General features: G+C 36.6%; 1 protein-coding gene across 4 annotated transcripts in view; it reads left to right on the top strand.

The window, feature by feature from the left end:
* Positions 1 to 918: 918 nt before the first annotated feature.
* The window catches only part of TNFRSF19 (TNF receptor superfamily member 19), a 98,106-nt gene continuing 93,024 nt past the window's right edge, over positions 919 to 6,000 (top strand). For 2 of the 4 annotated variants that reach the window (XM_087436304.1, XM_087436300.1), the window contains exon 1: positions 920 to 1,516. The gene's annotated coding sequence lies outside the window, so the exon portion shown is untranslated. Of the gene's footprint in view, positions 1,517 to 6,000 lie in introns of all 4 variants that reach the window. The other 2 variants (XM_087436305.1, XM_004435261.3) reach the window with 2 other exon arrangements.

Here is a 6,000-nt window from a genome sequence, read left to right as displayed (position 1 = left end):
ACCTTCTAAAATTTAGCAAGTTTCCATTATAAAATAGAAAATTTTCCTTCATTCCACAAAACAATGGTCTGGGATTCAGAAATGAACTGTATCCTGGCTTGTAATGAAGATGAAATTGCTCATTATCTGCTATTTTAATAAATACTAAAAATAAAATAAACTTATTTTATTGAATCTGCCATTATCAAGGAAAAATAGTAAGAAAGTTCTAAATAATGTGCAGTAGATTTAATTTTAAACTATGGAGAATTAGAGTTATAGGGTGATTTTTAGTGAGTAAGAGCCCAAATTCTGGCTTTGGAGGAACAGCCCTGCAGGCAAGGTGCACAGCCCCAGGGGGGATGCACAGGGCCAGGGCTTTCCTCTGCATCATTCTGTTCTTTTGTGAATTTTGAAATGCTCAACAGGCGTTAATGAATTATTCTTACCTAAGAACTACACATTGTTTTAAAATCTAATTTTCAGAATCCCAAACGAAGACCAAGACTAAAGATTAAGACTCTGCCCAAGGGCTTAAGCGAGAGGTGGCAGATCAGTCACTGATTAAGTGATTAAAACCACTGTTTAATTGGCAGTCAAATTCTAATAATTTAAGTGTCAAGGAAAAGGCACTTTACTTAAAATCCTTACAGACTTGTCACATCTAAAACAAAACCAAATTTTTAAATGTTATCCTCTCCATCTGGCTGGGTTTCTGGGTGTTTTTTGAAATGGTCTTATACTGATATTTAACTATTCTGAATATTTGACACCCAGGCTTTGTAAAAAATTGTGATTTTTATCAAAGAAGAGGCAATTAAGCGCTGTCATCTGGACTCCCGGATGGATCAGCGGCCTTATCACACAAGAATCATCCCGCGGCAACTGCCGGCCTTTCCAGCCGGGAAACAGATAACAGAAACCGTCCTGCGTGAGGCACAACAGTTTAACGTGATTAGAAATCAGGCCAACTCGGGCTTCTCTTGAGCTGTACTCCCCCACAGGCTGAATTATAGCTTTCCTACCAGGCCCACGGCGCTGAATGATGTCATGGGATCTGCAGTTCAGCGAGATGAAAGGGATAAAGCAGAACCCGCTGGCACTAGGCAAGGCTTCCAACACACAATCCACAACACAGCTTGAGAACCGACAAAGCTACGGATCCAGCCACTCAGCCCAAGCTTGGGAGAACCACCGGTATTGCCTCGTTGGAAAAAAAAAAAGGAGGAAAACAGCGTGATCGTGTTAAACAAAAGAATTTGTGGACGAGAAGGCGGGAGGGTGACTACCTGCTGAAAGGGAACTTTCTTGATATCCGTGCATATATATAAACTTAGCCCTGCCTTTGATGTTTGCAACTGATCACCGATCAGATTACCGCATTTCGTCTCCCTGCTCGTCTGTCTTTGATCTGCATGGTTAATTTTATTTTCTTGGATTTGAAGTTTCGCCTGGGCTTGTGCTGACATACATTTTTGGGAAGGTAGAAGCATTTGGCATAGAAGTGCTGCCAAGGAGAAACTAAGTTGCCGAAAGGGTGAGTACTGGAAAGAGCTCAGCACGTTGCAGGTACAGCATTTTGTGTTTTGTTGTAGCCTTCACTTCACTTTTCCTGTATGTTCTAAGAAAAAGATGGTTTTAATCAATTAAAAACAAGCATTTCTATACTTGAATACTAGTTTATGCTACATGTATGTATCAGAGTAAATATGATACTCGATGCCATTTTAGTAGTTTGTACAAAAGAGTTTGCAATGTCATGCAAATTTTACTTGGAAATGTGTTGTTCAAACAGGACAAAACAGAAGAGCGCTAACTTGAGCTTCTTAGCTTCAGAGCCTGGGATCCTGTAAGCTATGATTGCTCTAAGTGTTTGCAGGTTACTTTATTTAGTAAACAGGTGGTGGCACTTTATGCCAATGCTTTCCTTGTTTTCTTATATAAAAGAGTATAGTGCATCTCTGGCAATATTGTTTCTTTAGTTTATTTATTCTCTCACCTCCAAGATGTAAACCTATCAAATACATTTCCTTAGGCAGTTTGTATCCTCAAGAGGATTCACTGAAAAGGCATTCGAGTATGATTAAAGACTTTTATGTGTAAAACTGAAGAATTTTAAAACAGTGAGGGTAAAGTTGCACTAAGTTTGGTTAAAAATCCCCTAGTGATTTTCTGTAACCTTTGGAAATAGCATGAGCCTTCTTTACAGCAACATTCACAAGGTTAATATTCCTAAATTAACATTTACTTTAAATTTATAGTGACAGCTGTCGTAAATTAAAATCTGCCAACTGTTTATGAAAACTATCTGAGTGATCAACAGCTATTATGTTACATAAAGTTTTTAGTCACATTTTCACTTCAGTTTTTGCTCAACATGGCAAAACCAAATTACACTGCTGTGCTGAATTTGAAAGTTAACTGTTGTTAATTCCATGATCACACACACACGCACACACACACACGCACACACACAGTAAAATCCTGATGCAAGAACTTAATACAGTGAAAAGAGCTCCATGTTCACGTTAGTTCATTTTAATGTTTTAGTCCTAAGTTTATTTGGGTAAAATATTTAACTATCATCACAATAGTCTATTTTATGCTAGATGAACCACCAAGAAACTCTAAGTGATAAGACCAGTTATCCTCCAGTCTGAAATTCTGATGAAACAGGAAAAGTCTAATGAGTCTCATTTCATATGTAATTAATTTTTCAGAGCCAATTAATTAAATTACTTTCACAACTTTCCTCCTGGTATTAGAAAGAGGGTAATTAGCATTGTTTGCTTAATTTTAAAACTTTGATAGCTGTTAAGTGGAGATTATTGAAAACCATACTAAATATTTTTTAAATGGGTCAGTAAGAATTTAATCTAAAAGACTTAACTGTTCTTTTTAGTCATGCCAAGAGAGGCATTTAAATTTTTGTTCTACTGACAATGTAAAAAAGCATGTTTACAATATTGCAGAGAATCAGTTTAGGTTGATTTTTTTCATTCATTTGTTTAAAAAGTCCTCTTTAAATCATAAAAGCAGTATTAATGTTCGCATTCAGATAAAGAAAATTAAGCTTTTAAAGTAATGACTGGAGAAGATGCCTCAAGAAATAGTGTGCTTAGAAACTCGATCACTTAGTTTAGATTTGGGAGTTTAAAAATTTTTAAATGACTGTGTATTCTGCTACTAGGTTCATTTCATCAAATACAGACTCTTCTCAGCACAAAACAAAAGGGAGAATTAGCAATTATCTGATTAATTTAGGCTTTGTAGAAAACTAGCTTGGGCAAGTCAAGTCCTTGAAAATCCACTTCAGTGTCTGAATTAATTCACTTAATTATTTCCTTCTTGTGTCTTCGTTGAAAAATGAAACAGATTGTATTTGATTTTAAAAGAAAGATGGCTATTGCTGAGTGTACAGGTACAATCTCAAAGAGCATTTCTGAATTAACTGCCACACGATGATCTTGATTGTGATGTGAGTCGATGTACTCCATAATGCTCCTACTGAACGAAACTCGAGTACGTTTTTCAAAGCACTTTCCTGTCTATTGCTTCAATGGCCGCTTTGTTCCTGCAAAAAGTCCAAGTCTTCAAAGGCTTTTATTTCTAGTCCGGGTTCTGTCACTGATTAGCTATGTGACCTTAAGAGAGTCACTGCACTCCTCAGTTTTCTCATGCGTGAATGAGGGAGGGATCAGATTATCTTTGAGAAATAAGCAGGGTGGAATTTTTATAGCCATTTTACAGATGTGGAAACTGAGACTAGAGAAAAGTAACTTGATTCTTTTAACTAAGGTCACATGGCTAGTTTTCCAAGTCCTGGTCTAATGTTCTTTCTGGGTCACCGTGCACAGTCTGTTTTCCAACAACTGTTGAAACAAGTGCACTGGGTGGCTGATCAGAGAACAGTGTTAGTTTGAAAGATAAAGATAGCCACTTCCTATGGCAGTACATTTTTTTCTTTCCATGATAGATATGTCAGTCAACTGGATTAGTCTGGTTATTTCCCAACTATTCCTTTGCTTCTGTATTTCTAAGCAGTCTAAACACATGACTGCTCACAGAATTTACCCTAACATTTAAAATAATTTTCACAAAAAATTTAATATATCACTGCAATGTAGAATTATATATATTTGTGTGTGTGTGTATATAAGTTTGTCATTATATAAGCACATCTTTGTGTGTTTCCAAGGAATTGACTTTTTTTAGAAGATATTAATGATGTCCATGAAAAGTTTAATAGTTAGAGGTTATTATTCCTCAAAGGAGATTATCAGTGGGATTTTGTGAGATTTCAGTTTGCAAGTTCAATATGGGTTTGTACATGATTTGTGTTCCATACTACATTTGATTATTTTAAGAATCCTTGGACATGTTTTAATTAACTCTGGGTTTTTTTTCTTGGAAAAAATAATATATTTCTTGTGAATAAATTTAATTTATTTATTGACTGTAAATTGTTCACATATACACTGCTCTCAAGGCCAAATAGCTGTCCCTTGTATTTTATCAACCTCATAAAGGTTTCATATGAAACTTTACAGATTATTACTTAGTAACATTTACTAATATTTATTAATTCACTAATTATTAATTAATTCACTAATATTTATTGAGTACTTGTGTGCCAGGCACTCTAACAATATTTATTTAAATACTATCTCATTTAAATTTACAACATTTAAGTTTGTCATGCCCATTATACAGATGAGGACTGTGAGTCTCAGGGGGTTAAATAACATGTGTAAGATCACAGAGTAATTAAGCGGCAGCACTAGAGTCTATCTGATTTCAAATCTTGGGTTCTTTTGTTCTAGGGCTAGGAGTTAATTCTATTATAAGAATTATATAGAGCTGAACTTGACTGTTAGCCAAAATTTTGGCTAAAAAATTGACTCTTTTTTTTTTCTTTCTTTCTTTCATTGATATATTTTGTGAGAGCTATTAGAAATTTTTGATGGAGTTTTCCATCAGTTGGCCTAGAATCTTCAGCGAAAAAGGACCTTAAGACATAATCCATTCTTCCTCTGCTTCAAGACTAGACTGAACTCAAGCATCCACCATTGCTTTGTGGTCAGGCTCCCAGTCCAAGGCACCCTGGAAAAGTTAATAATTTGGTGCCCCTCTAAAAAGTGACTCTTCAAAATTTTGTCAGCCCAGTTTAGAGGAACAGGCTATGAAAAGGAGGACAGAGGAGGCTCCCTGGTGGCTGTGCTGAATTTCTCCTCTACTGTCACAGCCGTTCAGCTTTGGCTCCAAAGTTGTCCCTCAAATCCACCCACTTGCTGAAGTCACCCCTCAGAAGTTACCAAGTCTCACGTCCTTAGGGTGAGAGGTAGTTTAACACTATCCATTGTGACTTAAATTTGCTCTTTGGTAAAAAGGGAGAGGGAGAGGGTGATGTGGTGGGGGTTTCGAGCGACTTGATCTAACCATTCCTTCCAACATAAGCCACACTGTCACTGAGAGGAGTTCTGGTAAGTACAGCGTTCTCCATCCTGCTAAATGTCTCCGATACTTTGGCAGCCCTATAGCCTAGCATCATGGGCCCAGTGAGCTGTATGCAGAGGAGTCCACCATATTCATCAGGAAAGAGAGGAGGAGAGTCAATGGCCTGTTTCTTCTCCCATTAAACTCATGAAAAGTCTGCCCAACAGGGATGTCATAAACTCACAAAGATCAGTGCAAGTACTACAACTTATAACAACTGTGCTCTATAAATGTCATGAGTCTGACATTATATAAACCAAATAAATAACCTCCTTGGCCTTTTCATGTATATTGGTTTATGCACTACTGGTATGGCAAAGATTATTAGGATTCAAGGAGCCTGGATTTTGATTCCAGCTTTATCATTAACTTGGTGTGTGACCTTGAGCAAGTCACTCATGTCTGGCCCTAACCCTACACTGATAGTATATAATTGGCAGCAATGGGTGTTGGGAATTACTTAAATACCTGGGTCTTCATTATTTTTTCCCTTATTTTCTTAACTATATTTGGCAAACTTTATTA

The sequence above is a fragment of the Ceratotherium simum genome, chromosome 10, assembly GCF_057802395.1.
Source record: "Ceratotherium simum simum isolate JZ-2026a chromosome 10, ASM5780239v1, whole genome shotgun sequence".
In the NCBI taxonomy this organism is placed as follows: domain Eukaryota; kingdom Metazoa; phylum Chordata; class Mammalia; order Perissodactyla; family Rhinocerotidae; genus Ceratotherium; species Ceratotherium simum.
This window is presented reverse-complemented; position numbering and strand designations above follow the sequence as displayed.